The 16,048-nt window shown below is 44.0% G+C and overlaps 1 protein-coding gene and 1 non-coding gene across 7 annotated transcripts in view; one reads left to right on the plus strand and one right to left on the minus strand.

Moving 5' to 3' along the window:
• The window catches only part of LOC149439062 (protein DOP1B-like), a 657,792-nt gene that overhangs the window by 512,746 nt on the left and 128,998 nt on the right, over positions 1-16,048 (minus strand). The gene's annotated exons all lie outside the window — the stretch shown is intronic.
• On the plus strand, positions 6,325-6,397 carry TRNAR-CCU (transfer RNA arginine (anticodon CCU)). The gene has a single exon. It is a non-coding gene; the product is annotated as a tRNA-Arg (tRNA).

The following is a 16,048-nucleotide window of genomic DNA, read 5'->3' on the forward strand; positions in this document are numbered from 1 at the left end:
ATGACAGGGCTGTGATGGAATCAGAGGTGGCTGACCAGAGAGCACAGGCAGTGACACAGCCAGGCCCCTCCAACTGAGCCTCGTCCATCCATACCCCTATGTACTATAGGGGGAAATCATCTTTACCTTTTTATTGGTCTTTAATGATTTTGAATGCTAATTCATACTTTTCTTTCTCCTTCAGATTTCTAACTGCTGAGATTCTTTGTGGCATGCAATTCCTGCATGCTGGTGAAGTCATGCACAGGTATGTATCGGATTAGCTGACTAACAATCACTCCTTGGCTTCTGGTATCTTTTATTGAATAAGGAAGTCATTCCACCAGAGTTCCCAGTTGTGTTGCCTCCTGTAAAGTCTCATTCCATCTGCTGTAGTAGTCTCCCTGCTCATGCCATATTCTGCTTAATGTAGAATTTATACAAAATCCAGAAAGAGGAGTGAGAACTCCTCATAATAAATATAGCAGGTGGGCGGAGCTGGGAACCTAGGAACAGAGAACTTCCTGTAGACGGATATAAAAGAAGCCAATGTCCACCCATCAATGTTCACTCTTCCTTGTATAGATGTATATTTGTATCTTTTCTCTCTTTAATAAAATGTGGGATATAAAGAGATAATTGTTCACTTCTTTTCTTCACAGAGATCTCAAACCTGATAACATTCTCCTGGACCATGCCGGACACATAAGAATTGCTGATTTTGGCTTGGCTAAGATGAACGTCAACAAGTCCACTATAATCAGTGGATGGGCAGGTACAGCAGCATACATGGCTCCAGAGGTAAGATTCATATTCTCCTGATATTAGACTTTACTGTAATGTTTTTTATGGGATATAGAGAAGACATACAGGGGGCTCCCCTTTCATTTGATGGAGAATTCCTCCACTGGACTCCCGGTTGCTTTCAGTGGCTGTCCAGACCAGAACTATATCTAATAAAAGGTGGGAAGTTCTGAGAGTTGCAACAGTGTTGGAGCGTCTTTGTAGAGGACATTGATGGCGGGTGTAGATGGATGGATCTGTCCGCCCGATTCACACATACAAATGGAATAAAAGCTTCAGGAATGGCTCACCTGCTGTACTCCTTAACTGTAAGGCCTCTTGCACATGGGGGTGGAAAAAAAGAAATCTGAATATAGATGCATTGTTGCCTATGGAATCATGCACACAGCTGTGACTTTACATGCATATACATGCTTATATTGCAACACTGGCATTGAAGGAGAATTTACACATGTATACGCACGTTAGGAACATTTTACTCAGGATCCTTCTGTCAACAAGATCCTGAGAATAGAGATCAGTAAATGATTACATCCATGTGCAACTGGCCTAACATGGTGAGCGCCTGTGAACACTGAGCTACTGGGGTCCGTACACCTTTATCTGTCTCCTTTAATATGCACAATTAAAGTGTACCTCTAGGCAAAACCTTCTTTTCATTTTTGGAAAGAGTGGAGAAAGGTCAGACCCTCTCTCAGGTTTTTATTGGTGGCCTCATTGGGGAGAAAAAGGTTTTGACTATACGTAAACTATAAAGCGGTATTAAACCCCAAACAAAAAATTTCATATATTGCAGTTTACCAATCATTAGATGTGGTGGTGCATTAGTTTCTGTTTTCACCTGGTAATCAGGCCAGTAACACACCTCCTGTATTAGAGCGCCTCTACTCTGGATGAACGAGCACAGGGGTCACCATTGTACAGCAGCATTGTCAGTCTGGGGAGACGGGAGTGTTAGATGGACTAGCAAATTTAGATAAACTGAAACCAAACTCCAGCTCACACTACAGTTACAGCAGTTTTGTACCTTTTGGGACAAAGCTTATACATAAAAAAATAAAAGCTGAACATTGTAAGCAGGGCCGTGGATAATAGGTACCACCAGTCCTCCTGTACAGGGCCCAGGCCAGCAGGGGGGCTAGGCAGCTGGGTGAATCGGATGTGGGCAGGGAGGGTGATCGACATGGCAGGGGGCTATTACTGGAACCGATCCCCTGAATGGCTCTCTCTGCAGCAGCTGAAAGCTGGCTTCTACTACTCTCCTTCCCACTGGCTTTCAGCTGCTGCAGAGCAAGACATAGAGGAGATCAGTCCCAGTAATCCCCCCCCTTCCTGGTGCACGCTTCACCCTACTTGTGCAACATTCTTTTTCCCCTGCTGTCCAGGCCAACCTTTGTGCCCCCACCCCCGCAGTGCTGCCGGCTTCCCTCCTCTGATACCCACTGGCAGCTGCAAGCACTTAATAGGATTCTTCAGGATTGAGAGTGGAGGAAGGGTCTGGTAAATATGTCACATTTACCAGCCCCTTCCTTTCCTAAATGAACACAATGAGTGACTGGTGCTGATCACTCACTGTGTTCATGCATAACTGAAGCATAGTAAACTGTTTTGTTTTTTTTCTGCTGGGGGGGTCTGTCAGTTTGGCTGTATGGGGCCCCGTGGTTTCTAACAGCAGCCCTGATTGTAAGCACTCCTGTCAGTGGGAAATGGTTTGTAACAACTCTCGAACTGCTACATCTGAAGAACAGCTTGTTTTTTCTTTTTTAAACAGACTTAGCAGGTGAAAATAAAGAAAAGAAAGCATAAAAAAAAAATAATGCAGCCATCACATGTAAAAATGTGTAAGCTGCAGTATAATAAATGTTTGCTTTTGGGTTTAATAACGCTTTAAGCCCCACCTCCAATACTCAAAAGCTCCACCTTTGATGAATTTTGAGCACAATTTTAAGATTCCTGGAGTCTTCATACATCACATATGTCAGCATGGAGTCTCCTCTGTCCTCTGCCTGGCCTAGGAATATTCTCATCCTTTTTTTCTCCCCTTATGTTTCTACAGGTTGATGGAGATTTGCCATACACCATCACAGCAGACTATTACTCCTTGGGAGTGATAGTATATGAGATGGCGTTGGGTGTGCGGCCATTCGACGATGAAATACACAAAGAGGACTTGTTGAAGAAAATCACCATTATGAACCCTCATTATGCAGCTGAAATGGATGTTCACCTCCATGATCTCATACATAACGTGAGTATATACAGCTTTACCTTCATTTAACAGACAAAACCCTTTCTATAGACCTAGTTATAAGTTCAGGAAACATGATTGCATGGGAAGAACGCCAGTCACCACTCCACTTGGAGCTGTGCTGCAGTTACCAGCAATAAAATGCAGACATGCTGAATTTTACTGCAGCATTCCAAGCTGGATCGCATGTCAATATACAGCTGTGCAGCACACCACGCTGCTGTACAGTCACACGAATGAAGTGTCAACTTTGTACACTCTGCACACTTCAAATAAAGTTCAAACAAAAAAAAGGCAGCTGTGTGATGTGATGAAATGTGCACCACACCGCCCACTACTGCCAGTTCACTGCAGCCAGAATGGATGGCTGCTGGACACTGAACAGCTGTGCTTTGGTGTGCTACAACTTTCTGTTGCTGTGTGAATGGGCCCTTCAATTTCTGGAGACAATCCTTATACAGACAGCATATAGAACTCCCCTGGGGCTGCCATCGGTGGAAGAAATAATCCTGGCAGTTGTAGAATGAATAGAAAGATCATTTTTATACATTCTTCATAACAATTCATTGTGCACTCTATTGTGTTATATTATAAAAAAAAATACCCTTAAAGCGGTAATAAACCGCAGACAAAACAAAACAAACAAATAATTCCCCTGCAAGGTAATGTCCTAATGTGCTGCCATGCATTGTACACTAGCACATTATGTAAAACTTACATTAAAACGAAGCCCTCCAGCGGCGCTCTGTCACCCCTGTAGAGGCTTCCATATTCACCCGTCTTCCTTCCGGGTTCGTGAGCTCCGGCCTTCTGACAGGCTGGGTCGTGATGACGTCACTTCCGCACATGCACACGGGAGTCCCGGGCCACAGCACACAGCTCTGAAGAACGGCACGGGTATAAAAGAAGAGAGAATATCTCCTAAACAGTGCACGTTTAGGAGATATTCATTTTACCTACAGGTAATCTTTATTATAAGCTCACCTTTAGGTAAAATTAAAAAACAGAGTTTACAACCACTTTACAACCTCTAATAAGCGAACATGACACAAATAATCCAATCAGGACATAGTGGCGGGTTTACAAGCAAAATCAAGGAAGCTGAAATATGTCACTGTTAGAATCCAATATTACAATGGGGAGTTCTGTGGGTCACATATTGTTATTGTTCTCCAGTGTTTCTTATCATATTTCTTTCTTCTTTACAGCTCTTATGTCGAGACCAGCACACGCGGGCAATCCTGGTACGGGACATCAGACAGCACCCATTCTTCAAAACGATTGACTGGACTGCAGTGGAACAAGGAAAGTCACCCCCAGCATTTACTCCAAAACCAGTAAGTATACGAATAACGGAGGGGTCCATGTATGTTGGGGGGAGGGGAGATTTTTAGCAATATATAAGGTTTATTTTTGTACAGAATTCTCACATTTTGTCACATGACCTGGGGACTCGTCTGAATGAATTCTGATTATTATTGGTCTTTAGCACTGCATAGGTGTCAGGCGCACAGCTTAGACCTGCTTAATTTTACTTGGTGATCATACCAATAACACACTTCCTGTCCTGGGGTGACAATGCTGACTTACTGTACCAACGGAGAAGAAGTGTTGTCATCCTAGCCTGATTAGAACTACAAACACCTTCACCTCTCCTTATCTCCATTACATAGAGGGGATTGCTTTGTAGTTCACAGACAAGCTGAGAAAGCTGAAAATGAGAAAGAAAATGAATGCAGCCTCCATATCTAAGAATTACTTGGAATAAATGACATTTTTATTCTTGGCATTAGATATACATCAAGGGGGTGTTAATGCAGTGTAATGCTTCTTCAGATCGCTAGAGGGAGCTGGGGAAGAATGATCCCTCTTGGGATACGTTGCTGCACATCGAGGGTTGGGGGTCACCAAGCTTTGTCCCCAATTTCTGTATTAGTCAGAATTATTGATGAATGTTCTTTGTTCTCTTTCCAGACTCTGAATCAACCGGAAGAATTTACTATGAAGATGGAGGAATTTATGGCCCATAAAGACAGAGAGATTCCAAAAAAGGGAAAGCATGTATTCAAAGACTATTCCTACATCAGTGAAACGCTAAAGAAGGAGCTAAGGGCATCTCTCCACCAACAAAATCAGGGGGCCATGAATCTGCATCGAAAGTCAAAAAATATATTAACGCGTTAATTCATAACAAAAAAAAAATCTTCACCAGCAAGAAAATGGCGAAATCTGCTAGTATCCATCGCACACTAACCCCTTCACGCCGGCGCCTCGCGGCCCTTTAAGGGGTTTCTGACGCTCCGAGGCGGGTGGGGTTTAGGTTCGTGTGACTGCCATGATTGGCTGTCACGACAGTCACATGATCAGAAAGGTCCCAATCGCAAGAAGAGATCGGGACCTTTCCATATTACTCCGACTCATGCGCTGGGAGCACGCAGGGTGCATGCTCTCAGCATGTTTGTTTACAAATGGTACTCAAATATGCAACCGCTCGGCGTCAAGGCCCAGCCTAGCCTGATGACTCAGGGATGAACCGATCGCCTTAGGGGGTCAGGAAGGAATTTTTTTTCCCTTTGGAGACCATCTGACAAAGGGGGGGTTTTGCCTTCCTCTGAATCATCAGAGAGTTTAGGAGTCTGATAAGGCAGCACCTCTGAGGAGTCAGAGGATAAGACTGACTTATCTCCAATAGAAAGAGGAGTGCATTATGCACAGGGTTCAGGAATGTGTAACCCACAGAGTGTAAGGGTTCAGGAGTGCATTATGCACAGGGCGCAGGGTTCAGGAGTGCATTATGCACAGGGTTCAGGAATGTGCAACCCACATAGTGTAAGGGTTCAGGAGTGCATTATGCACAGGGCGCAGGGTTCAGGAGTGCATTATGCACAGGGTTCAGGAGTGCATTATGCACAGGGTTCAGGAGTGCATTATGCACAGGGTTAAGCCCCGTCTCCGTTCTGACCTCACCTGCGCCCCCCATGGACTTCCACTATGTTCAAATAGATAGATAGACAGACAGACAGATACACAGATAGACAGACACAGATAGACAGACACAGACAGACAGACACAGACAGACAGACACAGATAGACAGACACAGATAGACAGACAGACAGACAGACAGACAAGACAGATAGATAGATAAGACAGATAGATAGATAGATAGATAGATAGATAGATAGATAGATAGATAGATAGATAGATAGATAGAAAGGCAAATTTAAAAATTAATAGATTATAGATAAAATTAAAGATCATAGATAGAAAGAGAGAGATATAGCTGGATACCAAAGCTCCGGTGGCCTAATGGATAAGGCACTGGCCTCCTAAGCCAGAAATTGTGGGTTCGAGTCCCACCTGGGGTGATATCTTGCTTGTCTCTTTTACCAGGACGAGGGGAGGATGAAGAATAAAACCATCCAGGAGGAGACCTATCTCTCTGTGCTTCATGTGACAGTCCTAGAAGTTCTCTTTCCTGACACCTTAACAATATACAGTTGTGTTCAAAATAATAGCAGTCAGACATCACTAACCTGATCAATTACTGTTTTTGGTAGAAACAATATTTCTACATGGCAAATAATTTACTAGCAGGTGTAGTAGAGTAATAGAAATCCAACAGACCCAACAGTCATGACATGCATGCTGCTGATTCTGTGTAATTGAATCACTAATTGAAAGGGGCATGTTCACAATAATAGCAGTGTGGAGTTCTATTAGTGAGTTCATTCATTCTTTGAAAAACAGGTGGCAATTATTGCCCTTATTTAAGGAAGGAAGGCAGCAAATGTTGTACATGCTGGTTACAGTGCATTTCTCTCTGAAATTCTGAGGAAAATGGGTCGTTCCAGACATTGTTCAGAAGAACAGCGTACCTTGATTAAAAAGTTGATTCGAGAGGGGAAAACATATAAAGAAGTGCAGAAAATGATGGGCTGCTCAGCTAAAATGATCGCAAATGCTTTGAAATGGCAACCGAAAGCTGAAAGACGTGGAAGAAAGCGAAAAACTACCATTCAAATGGATAGAAGAATAGCCAAAATGGCGTGGACTCAGCCAACAATCAGCTCCAGGAAGATCAAAGAAGGTGTAAAGTTACCTGTGAGTACTGTTACAATTAGAAGACGCCTATGTGAAGCCAAGCTATCTGCAAGAAGCCCCCGCAAAGTCCCACTGTTGAAAAAAAGACGTGCTGAAGAGGTTACAATTTGCCAAAGAGCATACTGACTGGCCTAAAGAGAAATGGCGCAACATTTTGTGAACTGATGAAAGTAAGATTGTTCTTTTTGGGTCTAGTGGCTGGAGACAGTTTGTCAGACGACCCCCAAACACTGAATTCAAGCCACAGTAAACTGTGATGACAGTGAAGCATGGTTGAGCAAGCATCATGATATGGGGATGTTTCTCATACTACGGTGTTCTGCGTATTTATCGCATACCAGGGATCATGGATCAGTTTGAATCCATCAGAATACTTGAAGAGGTCATGCTGCCTTATGCTGAAGAGGAAATGCCTATGACATGGGTGTTCCAACAAGACAACGACCCCAAACACACCAGTATATGTGCAACATCTTGGTTCCAGACCAACAAGATTGACGTTATGGAGTGGCCAGCCCAATCCCCAGATCTTAATCCAATAGAAAACTTGTGGAGTGACATCAAAAATGCAGTTTCTCAGGCAAAACCAAGAAATAGAGAAGAACTGTGGAATGTAGTCCAATCATCCTGGGCTGGAATACCTGTTCACAGGTGCCAAAAGTTGGTTGACTCCATGCAACACAGATGTACAGCAGTTCTCAGAAACAGTGCTTATACAACTAAATATTAATTAAGTGATTCAAAGGAAAGCAAAATCTTCAAACATTTTTCGGTTTATATAGTGAATGTTTGAGTTTGTAAAGAATACAAACACTGCTATTTTTTTGAACAGTCTAATATTCACTTTTCTTCAATTTTTTTAGAGGAACAACACAAATTTGATATATTTTTCTTCATATTTTGATTTGGAATAGATTGTGTAGTGTTCCCAATGCATATGTGTGTTTGGAAATAAAAGCTATTGGAAGGATTTTGAGCTTTATTTACATTTTTGAACACACTGCTATTATTTTGAACACAACTGTATGTGTGCAATCACTATCTCACTTTGGAGCAGACTCCATGGACCACTGGTGTTTTTTTGCCGTCAGTCTTCTATGTTTCTTTCCCAGTAAACTCCCCAAGAATGGCCATAACCCCCAGCATTGGTATTAGTGGGGCCAAAAAAATTGTCCATGCATTAGTGATCACTTGCTGCAATACCGACCCCCAATATTGGTGTCAGTGTCAGTAATAAAACCCCAAAACTCCTGCAAATGACTCCAATAATAACTCCCAATATTGGTTTCAGTAATAAAACACAAGATTTCCTGTGAATAACTCAAATAATAACCCCCAATATTGATGTCAATGGCTACAATCTGAGGAATTTTGACTTACCTGCAATGTCCATAGTATGGTACAAGACACAGGAAACTTATCCATATACCATGGGTTATCACACTGCAATGCAGTTTAGAGCTGAGACATGCTGTATTTTATCGCAGGGTATCATACAGGACTGCATGGCAGTGTACAGCAACCCAGCACACCACACTGCTGTACAGTGGCATGAGTGAAACATCATTTTTGTGCACTTCAAATAAAGTTTCTACAAAAAAAAAGGAGCTGTATGATGTACTGAATAGCGCATCACACCACCCCTGTAACAGTCGGAATGCGCAGCTGATGGAGAGGTAAACTGATGAGATGAAACTCTCCGACATCTGTCCGTTCTGTGTGAACTCAGCCTAAGATCAGTCCAAATTCCTCTGATTCTAAATCACACAGTACAGGATAATGGCATCCTATTCATACACCATGGGACATCCCCAAGCAATGAATTCCAGAGTGGGCAACAACTAGGCAAACAGAACTGGCCCAAGAAATAACAGGGTTATACCCCCCAGTTTCTGTGTGTCACTGCAACAACCTTGTGGCCGAAAGATGCATCTGCTGAAGATTGGACATCCAGCCGGTAAAACTTTGTAAAAGTATGAAGAGAAGGCCGGGGGCAGAAGACCAGGTGGTGGCCATACAGAGTTGGGTGAAAGAGGTTTGGTGCCTAAAGGCCAGGGATAAACAGATCCAGTGCAGTGGGAACATAAAAGGGAAGAGGAAGGGATGTTTTTGAACATAAGCTCTCGTATTCAAACCCTGTATTCACTGTACAATGGTGGGTTTTGAAGAGGGGTGCCCTTTGTGAGGACCCACAGAAAGGGCAAACGGGAAATCGAGCAATGTCGTCACTTTTTGGATGTTTGGGAGCCGAGCACAAAGATGGCAGGGCAATGTCCTCATCTTTGGATGGTTGGGAGCCGGGAACAAGAATGGCAGAGCAACGTCCTCACCTTTGGATGGTTGGGAGCCGGGAACAAGAATGGCAGAGCAATGTCGTCACATTTGGATGGTTGGGAGCCGGGAACAAGAATGGCAGAGCAATGTCCTCACATCTGGATGTTTGGGAGCCGGGAACAAGAATGGCAGAGCAATGTCCTCACATCTGGATGTTTGGGAGCCGGGCACAAGAATGGCAGAGCAATGTCCTCACCTTTGGATGGTTGAAAGGCGGGCACAAGAATGGCAGAGCAATGTCCTCACCTTTGGATGGTTGAAAGGCGGGCACAAGAATGGCAGAGCAATGTCCTCACCTTTGGATGGTTGAAAGGCGGGCACAAGAATGGCAGAGCAATGTCCTCACATTTGGAAGGTTGGGAGCCGGGAACAAGAATGGCAGAGCAATGTCCTCACATCTGGATGGTTGGGAGCCGGGCACAAGAATGGTAGAGCAATGTCCTCACCTTTGGATGGTTGACAGGCGGGCACAAGGAAGGCAGAGCAACGTCCTCATTCAGATTAAATGCCAAATCCAACTTTGGAAGAAAAGATGGTCTGGGGTGTAACACAACCTTGTCACTATGAAGGATGAGGAAAGGCTCTTTACAGGAAAGAGCTGCCAATTCAGAACACTTCTGAATGTTCTGACGAAAAGGCTACTTTGCTGGCAAGAATCTCTAAGAGGATATCCCTGTTGGGTTCAGAAGGACACAAAAAAACAAATGAAGGTCCCAAGGAAGCTCAGGGTGCTGCAAAGGGGGCCTGATACAGAACCACCTTGAATAAAAGTTTTTACAAGAGAATGCAAAGAAAAGGCATCTGACAAAGGATGGATAATGCGGAAATCAGCTCATGTAGGGTGAACTGTGCTCTCATCGGGTTCAGATAACATTTCCAGGTACAAGGAGACAATTTACTGCTTTAGCAGGTAGGAGACTCCAAATAAAACATCCCTCTATCCTTTATCCTTAAGACCTGGATTTCTAAAGCCATGCTGGAAAAGCCAGAGACAGTCCAAACGGTGGCAGCTTTCAGCTCTGTCACATTTTGAATGACAATTGCGCGGTCAGGCAACACTGTACCCAAATGACATTTTTATCACTGTGTTCACACAAATAGAGCTTTTTTGGTGGTGTTTGATCACCACTGTGTGTTTATATTTTTTTCTGAATAAACAAAAAATAGAACAAAAATTGTGAAGAAAAAAAGGATTTTTTCTTTGTTTCTGTTATAAAATTTTGCAAACAATAACCTTTCTTCATAGATTTAGGCCAAAATGTTTTCTGCTGCATTTCTTTAGTAAATATAACCCAAATCAGTGTTTATTATTTAGTCTGTAGGAAAGTTATAGAGTCCACAAACTACAGTATATATCTAAAAATCGATCAATTCTGATGTGCTGATGGCCAATCTCATTTCTTGAGGCCCGAAAATGCCAGGACAGTACAAATACAAATGCCCCCTTTTTGGAAAGTAGACAGTGCAAGGTATTCAAGAGGCATGGCAAGTTTTTTGAAATTGCCATTTTGTGTCAAAATTCTTAGGAAAATTAAAAAATAAAAAACTGTTAATAGACTGCCTCCATGATACAAGAGACTGTTAAATCGGCCATAGATGGAGCATTTGGTGGTTGCAGAAAAGAAAAATCGCTCAATTCACTCATCAACACAGCTGACTGTGTTGATGAGTGAATTGAGCAATTTTTCTGATAGGAGGAACCCTCTTCTGAAGCCATTGTGCTCTCCTCGTGGGGGGAGGGGGAGCAGTCCTCGCCATGAGAACACAGTGATTACTGTAAGCGGCTATAACAGCTGTTAGCAATAATCACATGCAAAATCTGACAGGCAGGTTGTACCCAAGTTGAGCGATCGATCAACTTGGATATATTCAGCCTGCCAATACATGATTTGAATCTCGCCCAGTCACTGATGAACTGGCCGACATTCGAAAAAGTCTATGGCAGGCTTTAGAAACTTCCGCCATGATATAAGATACTGATAAAGACTGCCACCACAATTAGAGACTGTTAGAGACTGCCACCATATTACGAAGGACAGCTAGAGACTGCTGTCATCTAACTGACAGACTGCTGCCAAGTTACAGGAGACAGCTGGGGACTGCTACCCTTGTCTAAAGAAGTGACACACTCCTGCCATGTTACAAAAGACTGATAAGACTACAGCAATGTTACAATTTAGTTGATAAGCACAGGCCTGGCACATTACTATGTTAGTTTACATCTGGCTGTGCAGTGACACCCCATAACATGGAACCTGAGGAAGTGCCCGGCAGGTACAGACATGAGTTGGGTATTTGCACCTCATACCTTGTGAACTTTCCTCAGAGAGGCAAATGGAGACCTCATCGTGCCGATCGTTCTCTTCCGCCATACCAGCTAATGGGTCTGCTGTAGGAGTCAGAAAAGAGGCGGAGACCTGGTGTTCAGGGAAGAAGGCCAGCTCTCGCAGGACAACAATTAGTCTCTATCTTTTGGTCTGTTTGTGGTGGTTGATTCTCACCTCCTTTTGCTCTTTTGTGATCAGAGAATTGATCATCTTTTATGACTTTGGCCTGGGTCTCTTTGACCAACACCTCCCCCCATTTCATGTTTTCCTTATCTATTCCAAATTGGTGGAGAAGAGTTGCTCATTTGATCATCTCCCTATAAATTTAGAGCAGTTCCGACAATACAATTTGAACATCCCTGGTGAATGTGAAGTGAAGACAGAATTTCCTTCATTAAATCTACTGACTTACACTGCAATGCATGCTCACTGGACGCATGTTCACTATACGGCTTGTGGACACCTGACCATCTCTCTGGAGGGTCTGTGGGAATTTGTCCCATTTGTGAGGTCAGGTATCGGTGATGGATAAGAAGATCTGGCTCACACATTGGGCCTCACAATGAGCTCCAGAAAGAAAGACCTGGCTCGCCATCGACCTTTCAATTCATCCCAAAGGTGTTCAGTAGGGTTGAGGTCAGGGCTCTGTGCAGGACACTCCAGTTCCTCCACATCAAACTGGTCATCCATGTCTTTGTGAAGCTGGCTTTGTACACAGGGGACAGTCATGGGGGGAACAGAAAAGGGTCTTCACCAAAATGTTACAAAAAATTTGGAAGAATATGATTGTCTCCAATGTCTTTGTATGATAGAGTATTACTGGGACCCTTCACTGGAGATACCTGTATTCCGTCAATAGGGAGGAGGGGGGGAGGGGAGTCATACACTTTTCTCCAAACAGTGCAGAGATGACAAAAAAACTCAATTACATAACCGGCCGCATCAGCATTAACCACTTCAGCTCCGAAAAAGTTTACCAACTTTGTGACCTGGCTATTTTTTGCAATTTAGCACTGCGCTACTTCAACTGGCAATTGTGTGGTCATGCAACGCTGTACCCAAATTGCGTTTATATCTTTTTTTTAATAAATAGAGCTTTTATAACCGCTTACCGACCACCCTATAGCAGAAATACTGCTACAGGGCGGCACGGGTGCACAAAATCACGTATATATACGTGATCTTGCATTTCCGGTTAGGGGCGTGCGTGCACCCTACCTGCGCCACCGTTCACGGCCGTGGCTGTCGATTACTCGCCGGCGCCTGGCGATATCCGAGGATCTCTGACGAGGAGGAGAACTGCCATCCGAAGCAGTGTGCTTACAGTGAAGCACACTGACTCCGCCCCCTAGTAAAACACTCCCAACACACAGTTAACCCTTTGATCGCCCCTCATGTTAACCCCTTCCTGCCCAGTGCCATTAGTACAGTGTCAGTGCTTTTTTTTTTTTTTTTTAGCACTGATCACTGTATTGGTGTCACTGGGGAGTCCAGTGAGACCAAGTCAGTTCCACCCAGTGTCAGAATGTCCACAGCAGTCCCGCTATGAGTTACTGATTGCTGCCATTACTAGTAAAAATGGGAAAAAAAAATCCCAGTATGTATACCGCCATTTGTAAACGATATAACTTTCACGTAAACCAATTAATTTACACATATTGGGAATTTTGTTTAGCAAAAGACATGGAGCAGAATATATTTTGGCCTAAATTTAGGACAAAATTTGATTTTCTACATTTTTTCACTGGACAGGTTTTATAGCAAAAAGTCAAATATATTATTTTTTTTCTCAAAATTGTCGGTCTTTTATTTTAGCACAAACAATAAAAAATGCACAGGCAATCAAATACCATCAAAAGAAAGCTTAATTCGGGGGGGGAAAAAAGGACATACCGTATTTTCCGGCGTATAAGACGACTTTTCAACCCCTGAAAATCTTCTGAAAAGTCGGGGGTCGTCTTATACGCCGGTGCGGCACTTTTTTGAGGGGCGGCGCGGCGCCGCCCCCCCTCCTCCTCCAGCGGACACTAAGTACAGGGGTGGGCAGAGGGGCTGCTGTACCTTACCTGGCTCCGGTCCCACGACGATCCGGTCCAGGAAGCGCGGCTGCTCCTTTCAGTTTGGCCGCTCGATGGTCACGCGGCCGCTCGGCTCCGCCTCCTCACCGGTGATTGGGTGCCAGCACTGGAAAGGCACACAGGCGACCAATCACCGGCGAGGAGGCGGAGCCAAGCGGCCCCGCGAAAATCGAGTGGCCGAACTGGAAGAAGGAGCAGCCGCTCCTCTCCCCTACTGACACTAACGATGGGGTACCATTCCTCCTCCACACTGACACCAACGATGAGGCACTGTTCTCCCCACTGATACCAATGATGGGGCACTATTCCTCCTCCCCACTGACACCAATGATGGGGCACTATTCTCCCCACTGATACCAATGATGGGGCACTATTCGTCCCCCACTGACACCAATGATGGGGCACTATTCCTCCCACTGATACCAATGATGGGGCACTATTCCTCCCACTGACACCAATGATGGGGCACTATTCTCCCCACTGATACCAATGATGGGGCACTATTCCTCCCACTGACACCAATGATGGGGCACTATTCTCCCCACTGATACCAATGATGGGGCACTATTCTCCCCACTGATACCAATGATGGGGCAATATTCTCCCCACTGATACCAATGATGGGGCGCAATTCCTCCCACTGACACCAATGATGGGGCGCAATTCCTCCCACTGACACCAATGATGGTGCGCAATTCCTGCCACTGATACCAATGATGGGGCGCTATTCCTCCCACTGACATCAATGATGGGGCGCAATTCCTGCCACTGATGCCAATGATGGGGCGCTGTTCCTCCCACTGACACCAATGATGGGGCGCTATTCCTCCCACTGATACCAATGATGGGGCGCTATTCCTCCCACTGATACCAATGATGGGCCGCTATTCCTCCCACTGACACCAATGATGGAGCACTATTCCTCCCACTGACACCAATGATGGGACACTATTCCTCCCACTGACACTAATGATGGGACACTATTCCTCCCACTGACTAATGATGGGGCACTATTCCTCCCACTGACTAATGATGGGGCACTATTCCTCACACACTGACACTAATGATGGGGCACCATCATTGGTGTCAGTGGGAGGAATAGTGTCCCATCATTGGTATCAGTGGGAGGAATAGTGCCCCATCATTGGTGTCAGTGGATGAAATAGTGCCCCATCATTGGTGTCAGTGGGAGGAGTAGTGCCTCATCATTGGTGTCAGTGGGAAGAATAGCACCCCATCATTGGAATACCATACTGAAATAGCATACCATATTGAAATCAAATCTGATATTTTTTCATTTTTATTTGGTGTGCGTTGGAAGAGGGGTAGTCTTATACGGCGAGTATAGCTCAAACCCTATATTTTAACAGGAAAAGTAGGGGGTCGTCTTATACGCCGGAAAATACGGTAAATTTCATTTGGGTGCAGCGTTGCATGACTGCACAATTGTCAGTTAAAGTAACGCTGCGCCATAGCGCAAAAAATGGCCTGGTCAGGAAGGGGGTAAATCCTCAGGAGGACAAGGGGTTAATGGTATTTACTCACCACTGGGTTTTTTTTATTTTTTGCTATATAAATAAACGCAGGCCCAACATTTGGGAAAAAAAACAACATTTTTTTATTTTATTATTAAACATATCCAATAAAGAGTTTTTTAAAAATCTAATTTCTTCATAAATTTAGGCCAAAATGTTATCTGCTACATGTCTTTGGTAAAAAAAAAATCCTAAAAAGTGTATATTGATTGGTTTGCATGAAAGTTATAGCGTCTACAGTGGATGGGATATATACTGGAATTTTTATTTATTTTTTATACTAGTAATGGCGTGGTGGCCAATCTGACGCTGACACTGGGGAGAAACTAACAGCCACTGACATCTTCAGTGACACTAATAGACTGATCATTGATAATACTATACACTGTCAGTGTGCTAATGACACTGGCTGGGAAATGGTTAACATTTAGGGGTGATCAAGGGGTTAACTGTGTGCCTACCATGTGTAATGTGTGCTGCTTTTACTAATAGACCTCTTTGTTTCTCATCCCTGCAAAGATCATTCCCTCTGTAGAGAGCTCTGTGTTGTTTGTCAACACAGGGCCATGGGCTGTTATTGGACGCAACCTCTCAGCAGATCCTGGCTGTGAATCATTGACTGACAGATTTCTACTGTGTAC

Source organism: Staurois parvus, unplaced genomic scaffold (genome assembly GCF_062004578.1).
Source record: "Staurois parvus isolate SC_StPar_1 unplaced genomic scaffold, SC_StPar_1.0 ptg001162l, whole genome shotgun sequence".
Classification (NCBI taxonomy): domain Eukaryota; kingdom Metazoa; phylum Chordata; class Amphibia; order Anura; family Ranidae; genus Staurois; species Staurois parvus.